At 46.1% G+C, this 16,614-nt stretch overlaps 1 protein-coding gene across 2 annotated transcripts in view; it reads right to left on the bottom strand.

The window, feature by feature from the left end:
- Positions 1 to 15,054, bottom strand: part of LHFPL2 (LHFPL tetraspan subfamily member 2) — a 232,139-nt gene extending 217,085 nt beyond the window's left edge. The window contains exons 1-2 of one of the 2 annotated variants that reach the window (XM_079798742.1): positions 15,029 to 15,054; positions 14,784 to 14,903 (exon numbers count right to left, since the gene is read on the bottom strand). The gene's annotated coding sequence lies outside the window, so the exon portion shown is untranslated. Of the gene's footprint in view, positions 1 to 14,783 lie in introns of both variants that reach the window. The other variant, XM_079798740.1, reaches the window with a different exon arrangement.
- Positions 15,055 to 16,614: the final 1,560 nt, after the last annotated feature.

Raw genomic sequence — 16,614 nt, 5'->3', positions numbered from 1 at the left:
TATTCATTCTCCTCTTCAACTTTCCCCCCACTCTTCCTGTCATTATTCAAACATGCTCTAAAGTCTCCTGAAATAAAAAAAAAAAGACAGAGAGAAAAACCTTCTTTCATACCATTATATCCCTGTTGGTACTTGGTGTTTCTCACACTATTGCCTTCTGGAAAGGGAAATCTCTACTCACTTCTTCCAGATGCTTACATCCCATTCATCTCCGAGCACTCACAGTCTGGCACCTGAATCCATCACGGTGCTGGAAGTGGTTTTGTCAAGGTGACCAGTGACCACCCTCTCCCCCCATCAAATCCAGTGGGCACATTTTGTTCTTCTATTAATCAACTTTCTAGACTCTCATCCCTCAGCTTCTTTGGGAACATACCTTCCTGTTGTTTCTCCCACCTTTCTAACTGCTCTGTCCATTTTTCTTCCTCCATCCACTCCTTGAACATTGGGAATCCCTCTTGGCCTCTAGGGGCTTGGATGGTTCTTCAACTCTTACGGAAAAACTGGTTGACACATAATTCACAGTGAATCCCTTTTTTCAGCCAAAGGGTTTGGAGTTGATGCTTTCTTCTTCTTGGAACCTCCTTTGGGGTTCTTATCTTCCCAAGTGTCTGGTGTGGTGAGTCAGCCTGTGGCCATCTGCGGCTGGGAAAGTACTTGCCCTACAGGTGCAGTTTCCATCAGCAATGCTCCAGGCACCAGAACAACACCTGCTTTGTTTCCTTGTCTTTTTTTTGCCATGGCTTTTCTAGGCTTCATCCTGCCTCTCTATAAAAGGGGTAAGACAGAGCGGAGATTTGCATCTGGGCTTGAGAAGACAGTGGCTTAGTCTGTTGGATCTAAGTCTTAGGTCTGCCTCCTGCAGGCCAGAGAGTCTGTGTGTTTCCATAAGGAATCGCAGTGCACCGGGGCTAGGGTTCCTCCCCAATGCCAGGGGCTAAAGCCCATTCCTTGGGAGCTTCCTCTGCCTGGCTCCATTTATGACCTCATCTGCCTCAGAGTCCTAGGACAGGATCCAGGTGTTGAAGTCCTAGGTGCAGGCATTCCCAAATGCATCCTGATCTGATCAACCTATACTCATGGCCTCTGTCTTCTCTATGGGGTTGGCGAAAGTAGGCTTACAGTCATAAGTACATGGAACAGAGTTTATTCTTGCATAATTAATTATTAACTATGTATTATTCTCCATATGAACAACTGTAAACCTACTTTTGCCCCCCTGCCCTCTATATGTGCACTTATCCTGAGAGATATCTGATCTGCCCACAGGGCTTCAAATATGGCATGGGGGGATGGTGCCTAATTACCATCTTGAGCCCACAGACAGGCCTCCTGACCTGCAGGCACATATCTACTTATATGATCAATACACTTAAAAGTCAATTCATCAACACTCCCCAACCCCTCCTTTCTTTGACCCCCTTCCCATTCTGTCTTTAACCTCCCTCCTACCCCCTCTTTGGTCTGGTCAGCTCTTACTTTTCTATAAAAATGCAGCCAAGATGTCACCTCATTAAAAGTCTTCCCTGGCCCCCAAGATGGGGTTGGTGGCCCTCCTCTATGTTCATGCGGTGCCCTGTACCTCCCCAATATGACACTGTATTATAATCACTCACTCCCCTCCCAGTTTTTCCACCAGACTGTGCATTCTTCCAGAGCAGGAGCTCTGTCTTGAAAGTCTGAGAGTGAGTGCACATGTGAAATGGAAAACCTCTTCTGTTGCAAATTGGAATATTACCCTTTTTCAAACACATGTCACCAGTGTATTGAGCAAGCTTAACTTGGTAAGATTCAATTTTGTGGTTTTTTTTTTTTTCTCCTACCACTGTCTTCAAATAAGTTCTGCCTGACTCTCCTTTTTTGCTCTTTGGTGATTTCTTCGGCAGATCTCAAACCTTGATCACTTTCAGATATCAGAACAGTACCATCTGGGGCTATCAAAAGCTCCAGTCTAAACTCAAACTTGAATCTCACACCCACTGTAAAGTTTCTTCACTTTACGTAGCTCAGGTCTAACATGGGGGTTAAGAACCTTCAGTGGGGAAGAGGGCATGGTTTATTCTTCCATTTTTTTTTTTTATTTGCCTTCTCCACTTCCCCCTCCCCCTACCAGCCTTCTTCAGGATCCTCTAGGGCTGAGCAGATGAGGAAAAATGAGAGCAAAGGGACAGAGGTCATTCTGTTCAACACATGCCATTGGTAGCTTTTGCCTAAGTGTCTGGAGTCCCCTGTATTCTAAGCCCACCCCCTTTAAGGGCTTACTAAGAGCACTTGAGATCTCCTTCCCTATTCCCACAATGAGGATTTCCCACACTGCACCGGCATAATGCACTCTCCCACACTGCACCAGGATAATGCACTCTCTGCTGGGACCCTCTTCCTCAGAAGGTAGCCCTCTGGCCAACACTTGGTTCATGGGCATCTACTCACCCATAGCCTTTCAAATGGCAGAAATGCATCTTACTATCCCAGTTGCCATCTTCCTTCTTACCCTGCCTCCTAGTTTCAACTGGCCTTCTGCTTTCAGAACTCCCTGATGGCCACGTGCCAGTCTTCAAGCCCTTTCTCCTCCTTCTCCCCGCCAAACTTCAGCGGACACATGGAAAGCTCTCCCAAGACCCCTGGCATTCTTCACTCTGGTGGTTGTGCTGTGCCATCTGAAATGTTTTCGCCATTCAACAAGCTTCTATGCATGAAATGAGGGACCAGTAACTTGAGAGGCCTATTTGCCTGTTCTTGCAGGCCCTCCCCAACCCTGAGGTTCTCCCAGCCCCCCTCTTTGCTTGCTTGGGTGACTGGCTCCCTTCCCCATGGGGAAAGAAGGAAAAAGCAAAACGTGCTCCTCTTACAAACTCCCTTCAAAGAACTTTCTCAGGAACCTCTAGCCTTTCCCTAGGAAGTGCTGTGGGATTTCGTTAGCACCTCTCCTTAGAGTGTGGGGTTCCTTATCACACATTGACTTCGGCTTTGAAGCTCTAGACAACAGGAAACGGTCCATTCCACATCCTGTTAGCTGTTGCTTAAAATATTCCCTCTCCTTTCTTAGGCCTGCCTTCAGCCTCGTCTCACTGCCCTCACCAACCTTATCTAAAATGTCATAATAAATGGTGAGAAAAAAGGGGGGGTTAGATCAGAACTTTATCTTCGAACAAAACTAAAAATCATAAATATATATTTCATCTACTTAATAAAATGGATGTTGTGTGTTCTTAGACTAACAAAAAAAGAATGAGTGGATATTTTTGGCATTAGCTGTTGACAAAATTAGATGACAGCACAGTTTGTCTTCCTTCATTTTACAACAAGGACAGGAAGATAAAGAGGAATCTCTTTGCAAAAATATTCAAGGGTTTCATCAGTTTCCTGAGGGCCTCTCTCCTACCTTTGATATTCAAATTGCCTTCTTTTGAAGTGCTTGTGTCAGTGTCCTTGTCAATTTTCTATCCCTCTTTCTGAGCTGCTCTATTTTTATTTTATTTTTTTTAGGCAAAGCCCTTTTATTTATTTATTTATTTATTTATTTATTTATTTATTTATTTATTTTTATTGGTTAAAGTTTTACATATGTTTTCTTTTTCCCCAGTTGACCCCTCCCCCAGCCCTTCCCAGCCCGGGCAAGCCCCCACCGCCCCAGTGTCTGTGTCCATTGGTTATGCTAATATGCATGCATATAAGTCCTTTAATTTGAGCTGCTCTATTTCTGCCAGATCCTTCTTTGTTAGTGGGAGGAAATTGTTCTCCAAGCTCATTGTCCACTTGATGAAAGGGCATCCGATTTGCCTCTTATTTCTGTGAATGTGCAACACTGGAAGGGCAGCTGGGGGATGGCTGACAAGGCGGATGGGGTGTCTGGCTGGCTAGGAGGAAGGCTAGTTTAGTTGGAATTGAGATAGCTGCATATGGCACATGGGAATCTACTCACCCATAGCCTTTCAAATGGCAGAAATGCATCTTGCTATCCCAGTTGCCATCTCCCCCCCTTACCCTGCCACCTAGTTTCCCTGCCACTTCTGTGAGTGGTGCATAAGTTCATCAGTTGTGTTATAATAAGGTTATAATAAGGTTATAACTTTGGGACTTAGACACTGAAGCCCGAGATAACCAGGGGCCTCTGACCACACCCAGGAAGAAGTTGTGCCTTAAGTGCTTCCCAGCTAAGATCCAGGCCAGGACTGGCTGGAGCTGGTAGAGAGTTCACAGGAGACAAGGATGACTTGGGACTGAGGGTGCGTATGCTGAATCACAGAGCTGGAAAGGGATTGGGGGTGTCTTGTATGGGTTCAGAACAAGTCACCCGTGGTATGTGGATTGTTTTGAGCTAAAGGTAACCAAGACCCTGTGTGCTCAAGAGAACACACTCTCCCTCCTTAACTACCTAGAAGAACTTGAATTAGGGGCCTTGCCCATAATAAGAGATCATCAGTCATAATCTTTTTTGACCTATTTATAGGGCAGGCAAACTTCTGTTCTTATCTTTCTGCAATGACCTCCCTCCCCTCTGAAGCCCCAGGGTGACCCTTAGCTCAAAATGCCACACACTAGTATACCAAATCATTTTCCCTGTTTGTCTTTGAAGCTTTTGTGTATGTGAGGTCTCTGACTCTCATGTATGCAGGGTTCCCATACTTATGTATGTAATTAAATTTGGTTATTTTCTCCTGCGAATCTGTCTCATGTTTCTTTGATTAGACCAGCTGAAAGAACCTTGGGGGTAGAGGAAATTCTTTTCCTCCTCCACAGTCTGTAGGGAAGATGGGAGAGGTACGAAGATCAGTGTGGACTCTGTCAGCACATGGATAGACTGTCCTCTTCTGCAAGACAGCTATCTGGTCCTGTCCTTTAAGAAGACTACAACAGGAGAGAGCCAAGATGGCGGCATAGGTAAACACCTGTACTTGCTGCCTCTCACAACCACATCAAAATTACAACTAAAAGACAGAACAACTATCATCCAGAACTGCAGGAGAGCTGGCTGAGTGGAAGTTCTACAACTAGAGGTAAAGAAGAAAGCACATTGAGACTGGTAGGAGGTGTGGAGGCATGAAATAGGCTGGCACTTGAGTGCGCTGCTTTTTTAATCGGGAGGGAGATACAAGCTCCCACTTGCTCTGAACTCCAGTTCCGGGAGAGACTCTGGGGGACCCAGACACATACGGGAAGAAACTGGACTGTCTGGCATCAGGACAGGAACGGGAGGGCAGCTTTCTTTCAGACGGAGGTGCTCGCAGTGGTCATTTTTTTCCGGTGCTGGGACCTCTCCGGTGCAGGGCTGACTGGCAGCCATTGCTCTTTGCTCCACCCAGGAGATTCCCTGAGACCCCACCCCACCCAATTTACAACCCCACCCAAGCTGTGTGCAGCGGCTTTTGCATATGAATGGCCTGTCCTTTCTCAGCCTAAAACCTGTCAAACAGGCAGCAACAGCAGCAGCCTGCCTTGCTACATAGCTGGACCTCATCTGGGCACTTCCAAACCTAATACTAAGAGGAGGAATATGCAGATCTCTCTGTAGCTTCTGCTGGGCAGCCCCAGGCAGTGGCTGACTTTGCATCTCCTTGGAGATCCAAGAGCCAGTGTACCCAGTGGTCAGTGTGAGACCATACCAGATTACAACTCTTCACATCCATAAGTGACACACTCAAGGGCAGACTCAGTGAGCACCAAAGCCCCACTGAAGCAAGTCCTGCCCCATAAGGGTGTCTCCTGAACAGCAGCTCTTCCACTATAGACACAGCTGATTGGCCTGGGGGTCAGTTCCTCCCAGTGACACCAACAGCAATCAAGGCTCAACTACAACAAGACTGCGCACACAGCCCACAAAGGGGTGTACCAAGACTGTCCACCTCAGGTGACTGGGGAGGCTGAGCCATTCGGCCCTATAGGACACCTACCACACAAGGCTACTCTATCAACTCAAGGAGATTTAGCAGCTACCCAATACATAGAAACAAACACAGGGAAGCAGCCAAAATGTGGAGACAAAGAAACATGTCACAAATGAAAGAAATGGATGAAAGCAAAATACTGGATATAGAGTTCAAAACCACAGTTATAAGGTTACTCAAGAATCTTCTAGAAATCTCTGAGGAACTTTGTGAGACCTTCAAGGATCTTAGTGAGAATGCAAAAAAAAAAAAAAAAAGGAAAAGGACCAGTCAGAAATTAAGCATGCACTGACTGAAATAAAGAATAATATAGAGATTCAACAGTAAACTAGAGGATACCAAGAATAAAGTCAAAGACTTTAAGTACAGGAAGCAAAAAACACCCAACCAGGAGAGCAAAAAGAAAAAGGAATCCAAAATTATGAAGATAGTGTAAGGAGCCTCTGGGACAACTTCAAGTGTACCAACATCAGAATTTTGGGGGTGCCAGAAGAAGGGAGAGAGAGAAAGATATTAAAAACCTATTTGAAGAAATAATGACAGAAAACTTCCCCTACCTGGTGAAAGAAATAGACTTACAAGTCCAGGAAGCTCAGAGAACTCCAAACAAGAGGAATCCAAAGAGGACCACACCAAGACACATCATAATTAAAATTCCAAGGGCAAAAGGTAAAGAGAGAATCTTAAAAGCAGCAAGAGAAAAACAGTTCATTACCTACAAGGGAGTACCCATATGACTGTCAGCTGATTTCTCAACAGAAACCATGCAGGCAAGAAATATTCAAAGTGATGAATAGCAAGAACCTACAACCAAGATTACTCTACCCAGCAAAGCTATCATTCAGAATTGAAGGTCAGATAAAGAGCTTCACAGACAAGAAAAAGCTAAAAGGAGTTCATCACCACCAAACCAGTATTATATGAAATGCTTAAGAAGAAAAAGGTAAAGATAAAAAATTACAAACAACGAAGTGACAACAAATACATATCTATCAACAAGTGAATCTAAAAATCAAATGAATAAAAATTCTGATGAACAGAACAAACTGGTGAATCTAATAGAATCAGGGGCATGGAAAGGGAGCAGACTGACAATTCTCAGAGGGAAGGGGGTGTGTGGGGTGTGGGAAGAGATTGGACAAAGAGCTTACACCTATGGATGAGGACAGTGGGGGGGGGGTGAGGGCCTGGGGGGGGGTGGGAACCGGGTGGAGGGGAGCTATGGGGGGAAAAAAGAAGAACATCTGTAATAATCTGAACAATAAATTTTTTTAAATAATAATAATAAAAAGAGGACTACAACATCTTTATAAGACGGCCGACTACTTAGCATCAAGGACAGGCCAGGCTTTGAGTCATTTTGCAAAATGGATCTCCTCTAGGTAAATAATTCCAGAAATGACCTCTTCCTAAACCTAGCACCTCTGACCCAGTACTTGGCCTCTCTGGAGGGAGGCTCTGCCAGCATCACCAAGTCCTTCTGAACCACCTATGTACACAAGCAGAACATCCAACCTAAAGTCCTGTTATGACTTAAGGCCACCCATTCCCTACTCTTGGCGACACAGAGGAAAGAAGGAAGCAAACCCCAGTCATCCTGAACTGGGAAGAAAGCAACGAGATAGGAAGGAAAATGGCCTTTATAGTCAATTAATATTTGACAAAGAAGGCAAGAACAGCCCTAGCCCAGTGGTCGGCAAACTCATTAGTCAACAGAGCCAAATATCAACAGTACAACGATTGAAATTTCTTTTGAGAGCCAAATTTTTTAAACTTAAACTTCTTCTAATGCCACTTCTTCAAAATAGACTCGCCCAGGCCGTGGTATTTGTGGAAGAGCCACACTCAAGGGGCCAAAGAGCTGCATGTGGCTTGCGAGTAGCAGTTTGCAGACCACGGCCCTAGCTGGTTTGGCTCAGTGGATAGAGTGTCGGCCTGAACGGTCCCAGGTTTGATTCTGGTCAAGGGCACATGCCCGGGTTGTAGGCTCAATCCCCAGTAGGGGGCATGCAGGAGGCAGTCGATCAATGATTCTCTCTCATCATTGATGTTTCTCTCTCTCGCTCTCCCTCTCCCTTCCTCTCTGAAATCAATAAAGATATATTAAAAAAAAAAAAAGGAAAAAAAAAAAAAGAAGGCAAGAACATACAATGGGGTAAAGATAGTTTATTCAATAAATGGTGCTGGGAAAATTAGATAGATACATTAAAAAAATGAAAGTACAAGTTATAACAAGTTATAACCATATATAAGAATAAACTCAAAATGAATTAAGACTTAAATGTTAGACTTGAAACCATAAAAATCCTAAAAGAAAACATAAACAATAAAACCGCAGACATTTCTCATACCAATATTGGTGATGGAAGGAGACTTGACTTAGGGCAGTGAACACACAATACAATATACAGATGATGTATATATTGCTTCAGGCAAGGGAAACAAAATAAAAAATAAATAAATGAGACTACATCAACATAAGAAGTTTTTGCACCACAAAGGAAACCATCAACAAAATGAAAAGACAGCTCTCTGCACAGGAGAACATATTTGCCAATACATCTGATAAGGGGTTAATATGCAAAATTTATAAGGAATTTATAAAACTCAACACCAAAAACCCCAAACAATCCAATTTAAAAATGGGCAAAGGACCTGAACAGACACTTCTCCAAATGTTGTGGGGTCGAACCCTGGAGTCAAAAATAAGACCACCGGAGGCTGCTGATTGATTAAAAAAGCAGGCAAGGATTTATTGAACTGGCCAGGACAGCCGAGAGAGCACCACACGCAGGTGGAGTCCACACGACCGCGCTGTTTCAGGTATAGGCAGTCCTTTTAAAGGTCCAAACCACAATAATTTTTCCTTTGTTCTAAATTCTAAATTCTAAATTCTAAATGCCAGGTCCTGCTGGACATTGGAATGTGGCCCTATCAAGCAGAGTTAGTAATCTCTAAAGGTTATCTACAGTTTCTACTCCTGGAGCTACTGAGTCAGTGGGAATCAATCTCCTGTAGTTCTGGTCCACAGGCACAGGAAAATTACCTCTGTGAGTCTCCAGGTCTCAGTCTGGAAGTTGAGGTAACTACCCTATTGTTTAAGCAAGTAAGTGCGTGCAGAAGCCAGAATAGCAGGGTTAAAATTCAAACAGCAGTTTTTACCTTAGTATGGTTCTACCATACTTCACAAAGAAGACATACAAATGATCAAGAGACATATGAAAAGATGCTCAATGTCACTAATCATCAGAGAAATGCAAATTAAAACCACAATGAGATATCACCTTACATTTGTCAGAATGGCTACCAATAACAAATCAACAAACAACAGTGTTGGCAAGGATGTAGAGAAAAGGGAACCCTTGTGCACTGTTGGTGGGAATGAAGATTGGTACAGCCACAGTGAAAAGCAGTATGGAGTTTTCTCAAAAATTTAAAAATGGAACTGCCTTATGCCCCAGTGATTCAACTTCTGGGAATATACCCAAAGAAACCCAAAACACTAATATGAAATAATATATGCACCCCTATGTTCATTGCAGTGTATTTATAATAGCCACCATTTGGAAGCAGCCCAAGAGTCCATCAATAGATGAGTGGATAAAAAAGCTGTGGTACATCTACACAATGGAATACCACTCGTTTGTAGAAAAGAAGGAATTCTTACCCTTTGCTACAGCATGCATGGACCTGTAGAGTATTATGCTAAGTGAAATAAGCCAGTCAGAGAAAGACAAATACAATATGATTTCATTTATATGTGGAATTTAATGAACAAAATAAACCAACAAACAAAATAGAAACAGACTCATAGATACAGAGAACAGACTGACAGCTGTCAGACTGAAGGGGGATGTAGGGCTGGGTGAAAAAGGTAAAGAGATTAAGCAAAACAAACCAACCACAAAACAACAATTCATGATACTGGTTATTACCAGAGGGAAGAGGCAGTGGGGGAAGGTAGAAGAGGGTGTAGAGGGGATAAATGGTGATAGAAGGAGACTTGACTTAGGATGGTGAACATACAATACAATATACAAATGATGTATTATAGAATTGTGCACCTGAAACCTAAACAATTTTATTAACCAATGTCACCCCCATAAATTCAATTTAAAAAAATGAAAATGGGACCGGGTGGAGGGGCATAGTGAGCAGCCTCTAAGACGATACCCAGGGACCCCAGCTCCCTGGCATCCATACCATTAAGTAATCCTTTCCCTTGAGTATGGACTGGATTTAGCAACTGGTTTCTAATAAATATAATATTTGAAATGGATGGCATTTCTGAGAGACTAGGTTGTAAATGACTGCGGCTTCCACCATGCGTACTCATGTTCTCTCTGAGTCCTACCATCCCCCACCAAGTCAAGTCATCAGTAGAGATGACCACCCCAGGATTGCCCTTTAGCCAGAGCCACCTAGCTAAGCTGCACCTGGATTCCTGAGATAATAAATATTTTTGGTCTCTGGATATAATTTTGTGGTATCTTGTTACTCAGCAATGTATAATACACAGGGCAGGCGATATTGGGAGGGAGGTGGTGGGGAGAGAAAACAATACAAACAATCTTGACCATGGAAGTCACCTGTGATCTTGGACCCCAAGTGTTTGAGGTTTATTTATTTACCAGAGGCCCAGTGCACAGATTCATGCACGTTGAAAGTAAATTAATTAGAAGGTAGCTGGCGGGGCGAGACTGGGCGAGACGGGCCAGACGTGCCCTGGAGCCAACCTCCCGCAGTCCCTCCCCAGCCAGCCGCACCTGGAGTAGCACCAGGGCTCAAAGGGCATCTGCAGAGTGAGCGGGGTTCCTCGGCCTGGCCTGTGGGGATTGGGCTGAAAGCGGCTCTCCAACATCCCCCGAGGGGTCCCGGAGTGAGAGAAGGCACTCTGCAAAGTTGCTGTCACTTGGCAGCTCCTGCGTTGAGCATCTGCGCCCTGGTGGTCAGTGTGTGTCATAGCTACTGGCCAGTCGGCTTTTTATCTCTCTATATAAAAGCCTAAGTAACCAGAATGACTGGAATGATTGGAATGACCGGTCGCTATGACACGCACTGACCACCAGGGGGCAGATGCTCAACGCAGGAGCTGCCCCTTGGTGGTCAGTGTGCTCCCAACCTCCTGCAGCCTGACAACCTCCCCTGGTCCCTCCCCGCAGCCGGCCAACCTCCTGAGGTCCCTACTCCTGTCCGGGGCTGGCTTCTGGCTGCCGGAAGGAAGGCCCCGGCCGGCAGCGGAAAGGCCTCAATCGGCCCTGATCGCTGGCCAGGCCTACGGACCCCACCCATGCGAGAATTTTGTGTACCGGGCCTCTAATATATATGGATTTTTAAAATGGTTTTCTGAGTCCAATTGCCACAGTCAGGGCCAACAGTGCCACGTCAGGGGATGTGTGTGCAACCCAAATAGTTCTGCTCCCCCTGTCCCTGACTCTCACCTGCACACCTGTAACATGGCACTCCCCATTCTGTACTGTTGTTGTCCTAACAGACGCTTAGCTGCTTGAGGGTACGGACTGCTGCTTATCTATCTCTGTACACGGGCATACACAGAAGGTGCTCAGCAAATGTGTGTGTGTGCTCTTACACAGGCTTGTGCCTTGCACCATCACCAAGATCCACGTTACCCTAGTTTGTCCCTAGGTAACTAAGCTTGTATCTCTAGTAACCCTAATCCCTGCCTTTAAAAATTTTTTTTTCAATTCCACTTTCCTTAAGGAAAGCAACCACTAGTTTGTCTCCCATGTATCTATACCAAAACCCCACAAACACCTACTCCCATTCTGCGGAAGGAGAAAAGCCTCGTAAATAGGGATCCATAATTAACCAGGAAACATGCCCTCTGTCCTTGGCAGCTTGTCCTTGGCATTTGCAAGACATCTCTCAGCACCACGTGTAAGCCAAGAAGCCAGCTTTCTGCAGGAAAAGTCGCACGTGGAGAAGCATTTGTGACAAAGCTGAACAGATGAAGGGGGTGAGTCTTGGGGAAGGATTGGAAGACGAAGGGGGGGAAATCTGAGTCTGTGCAAACCCGAGACCATAAAAAGTGTCTGAAGCCATCAGCTGATATCTTGGAGGAGATCCCAGGGCAAACAAAACCTGCCTGAGGAGTCTGGGAAGTGTAACGTTCACCCTGATTTCACAAAGGCGCTGACATCCTTCCCGCTGATGCGGAGGAAGCCCTTTGAAGATAGCCACGGCTCTGGGAAGGACACGCGCTCCCCCGGAGCAGGCAGCAGGGCAGGGCTGCCATCAAGGCTGAGTCAGTAGGGCCTGCAGGTCGGATGGAAGGTTTGGGAACAGGGCCAGACTTTGAAATCAGGGACTCAGATGTCATCTTGAAATCAGAAGGTGGCTAGGTCCTTTGCATTCAACAAACGGAACATTTATCCAACAAGTCCTGTTTAAGTGCCAACCCCTGTTCTATGAGACAAAGAGATCCATTAAGCAAACTAGACAGGAGACTTCTGCCTGGTGGGGAAGACAGACTCGTACAGGAAAAACAGCACAGTGTGCTGTCCACTCTCACAAGCCACATGCGAGTCAGGAGCAGCATTCCAGCTCAGAGGTCAGGGAAACCTTCCCGGGGAAGGGACCTGTCCATTTAGACCTGGAGGATGAGCTAGTCAAGCAAAGAGGAAATGAGGAGAAGGAACTACACAAAGAGACTAGCCTGGGTTCAAGCCTGAAATCCCGAGAGCGCTGGCAGATTGGCTGAAACGCACGCAGGAAGTCAGATAAAAGGCACTGGGACTATTCATACTAGAAAAGGAAGGGCTAAAAGTCGAGTGAAAGTTTTCAGTTATAGTAAGTTATTTATACAGAGGGAAGTGGCTGTGGGGGTCTGCCAGAGGCCAGCCAGTGTATAAGGGTTCAAGGGCATAAAAGCACGGCTACCAGGGAGAGGCAGCTGTGGCCACGTAGCTCCTCTCCAGTGGGGATGAGGTCAGGTCACACCAAGGGCCATGCTTGCTAAGAAACAAGTGGTTGTTAACTGCCTCAGGGAAGGGTGAGTCACTTACCTGCAGGGCTTTTGTTTTGCAAGTGGGGTGTGCCTCAGGACCAGACTTGCAGAGTGTGAGGTCACAGAGCAGTGACTGGGCAACTGCTCTCTCTCCAGTCTCCCTCAAACCCCCACTCCCCTCTCAAGTGCTCCTGGCCCAATATTAATATTCCAACATGAAAAGAACCTCACTTTGAAGGAGCCCCGAATTGTTAGCCTTCCCAGAGTCTCAGCTTGGCTCTGTCCGTAAGAAAGGAAACAGACCTTGAACATTTATTCTCCATCTCTTCACTTTCCCCTGCCTTCTGACGCAGTTCCAAAGACTGAATTAGAGCAGAGGCAATGAGCCACGCAAAAAGCACGGCCTGCAAGGGTGGACTGGGCGCCCCGCTGAGATGGTGGTTCAGGTCCATACGAACCTGGCTTTTCCCTCAGCAGCTAGGGCTCGGGTTCCACCCTCTCCCACTCCCGCTGGAAGAGCCACAGCGGCCAATAAATGTACAGGAAAGTCCAATCTCCTGGCAAAAGGAATACAAAATAATGTAATATTTTAAAGCCTGCCAACCAGAAAAATTATCCTATATAAAAGGCTAATAAGCAAATTGACCGAATGGCGGAACTACTGGTCACTATGACATGCACTGACCACCAGGGGGCACACGCTCAATGCAGGAGCTGCCCCCTGGTGGTCAGTGCGCTCCCATAGGGGGAGCGCTGCTCAGCCAGAAGCCGGGCTCACGGCTGGCGAGCACAGCAGCGGTGACGAGAGCCTCTCCTGCCTCTGCGGCAGCACTGAGGATGTCCGACTGCCAGCTTAGGCAGGGAGTGGGCCTAAGCTGTCGGTCGGACATCCCCCATGGGCTCCTGGACTGCAAGAGGGTGCAGGCTGGGCTGAGGGACCCACCCCCCCTGAGTGTATGAATTTCGTGCACCGGGCATCTAGTATAACAATAAGTACTGATAAAAGTAAGGTCAAGTTCTTTCTCTGATGGTGTTATGCGTAAAACCTTAGTGTTCAAAGTTGGCTAATGGCACCAACGGCTCACGTTCCTGTTCTGCCATCCCTGTCCCAGGACAGGATGTTTCTTCTCACTGGGATGATGAGCTACACCTTGGCTTGGCTCTGCCTGGTAAGCAGGGGGGTCTGCACAGGGTCATCACTGGGATGACCAAGCCTGGAAGCCAGCAGCAGCCCACAGCCGTGCAGTCCCCCGCAGCACCCACGGGTCCTGCCTTCAGGAGCAGACCAACCAGCCACCCCAGATTGTGTGTAAGAAGCAGGGAATTTCCCCTCACTGACGTTTTTCCTTCAACCAGTACGAGTTGTGGGCATAATTCCTATGACTCAGCCACAGGACTATTTTACCTAAGGCAACAACGTTTAACCAACCACAGAAATCCAAGCATTTCTCTAACCAGGTCCTGTTGACCAATACAGAGCTCTCTAACTATGTTACATTTTAAACCAAAACATGCTGTCTGCACCTAAACCGTCATTATTTGTTCCTCTTTTCACGGAGAGACTCTCCCAAAGCAATATTCCTTATAAAAAAGTCCCCGTGAACAGGCTAACTTCCACATGACCTTCTTTCACCCCAATGTCCAGAGAGAAGTCCCTACCAGCAGCACTTGAAGAGATATCCCGGGTATCTGGCGTGTGTTCCTCTTCATTTCAGAGCCTCAAACACAGAAGGTGGCTGAGGTCCTGTGGACTTTGTGTAAATGAGAGTAGTCAGGGGAACACCACCTCCTCCAGAATGTAGCAAGAGGGTGACTGATTGTAACTAAAGATTAAAGACTGGTTAATGCCAATCTGTTACAGAACGAGACGTGACATTGCATTCCGAAGCCAGCGCCGGCATCAGAAGCCACAATGAGCTTTGAGAACCCACCTGTGAGTCTCGCCCCGCCTCCTTCAGAGCAGCCTCGTGCTGGCGGATTTGTCTGTGGTCACCTGGACGGGGGCAGATGGTCACAAGCCTCTGTGACCTGTATGTGGGAAGACGATTTTCCTATGAAATACAGAAAAAAAAATTAATAAAGTTCCTTTTCAGGCTGAGCAATTCCAACTACTTTCAATTTTTTTTTTCCTTTTTCCATTTTTAAGCCTCCAATTAGCTTTTTCCTACTTCCATACCTCTTTAGCTGGCATTACTTCTTGGTGAAACTGTTGCACTCGCCTCCCCACTGCCCTCCCTGCCCTCCCACCCTCTGCCAGGTGGATGGTCACTCACCAGAGGCTCCTGGAGTTGTAAGGTGTAAGAACAGGACTTCCTACAAATTATCCTCTGTCCTTAAAGGTACAGGACAAAGGGAAGGGAGGGAAGACCAGCTCTAGAGGTTGCAGGAGAGCACAGTAGAGAGTGGGGCTTTTTAAGAGCAAGCTGGGCTCCATTTCCAGCTCTCCTGGCTGTGTGACTTCCTGCAACATGATTTCTGAAATGCAAAAACCATTTCCCTAATGCTTGACTATGATTGTGAAGAGTTTCGTAGCCATCATAAAAGGCAAATGGTGTTTGGCGTACAGCATGTCCTCAGTGAGGGTTCCTGGTTTCCTCTTGTGTTTATACATTTAATTGCCCTGTAATTAGCAAGATATGGCATACCTGATGGGCTCATTTACAGCATCCAAAGAGGTGGTTGTGAATTTGGGCCAGATGAGGCCCACGTGGCTCCTCAGGGGATTGAGCTGGCTGGTGAGGCAAGAGAGTAGGAGCGATTTCTAAGGCACTGGTGACACTGAGTCTCCTGGGAGGGCTGCTTTATGAGCGAGGGGACCATCCACTATAATCCTGGAATTTAAGATTTAGTGGAGCCCTGCCTGGTTTGGCTCAGTGGATAGAGCATCAACCTGTGGATTGAAGGGTCCTGGGTTGATTCCAGTCAAGGACACATGCCCGGGTTGCGGGCTCGATCCCCAGTGGGGGCTGTGCAGGAGGCAGCCAATCAATGATTCTCTCTCATCATTGATGTTTCTATCTCTCTCTCTCTCCCTTCCTTTCTGAAATCAATAAAAATATATTGAAAAATGAAGATTCAGTGGAAACCTCCATGTTCCTCCTCTCAGTGTTTATTTCTTCAAAACATTTATTCTCTACATGTTGCCTCTCCACCACCTTGTTTGTTGACTTTCCTGCTTCTTCCTTTGGTGGGATCCTGTGCTATTTCCCACTGTGCAGTCGAAGATGGGTGTCAGTTTCCTCTTGTGTTTATACATTTAAAGCATTGTGAATGTGTCCCTAGGTTTGAGGTCTGCAGGTACATGAACAAAACAAACTGTTCAGGGAAAAGTGCAGCTACGGTTCTTGGAGGAAACAGCCCCGGAGGGGACGGATGCAGAGATCGCTGAGTGAAGTCACCAGTCACCCTGAGGCGCCACCCAGCACGTACTGACCATGTGCCCTGAGGGAGTTTCCTTATCTCCACCCCAGTGTTGCCAAGACACAGCTCTGCATGGGTAGTAATAAATCATTTAGTGACAAATTGACTCACTTTTAAAATTTTTCCTTTCCTTCCAGGTCAGGAATAGTTTTTAACTCAAACTTAAGAACAATTTGGATTCACTGTGTGTATTTTTATGATTACAATGACACTAGTTTTCCCTTCACTGAGGTGATAAAACAGCATCCCTTATAAATTGCTTATTCTGGTAAACAATGTCAGTTTAAGGGGACGCACCATGTTAAGACTCCTAGCAGTGAGAGGGCCTGTGTGAGCCACAGA

Source organism: Cnephaeus nilssonii, assembly GCF_951640355.1.
Source record: "Cnephaeus nilssonii genome assembly, chromosome: 2".
Lineage (NCBI taxonomy): Eukaryota > Metazoa > Chordata > Mammalia > Chiroptera > Vespertilionidae > Cnephaeus > Cnephaeus nilssonii.
This window is presented reverse-complemented; position numbering and strand designations above follow the sequence as displayed.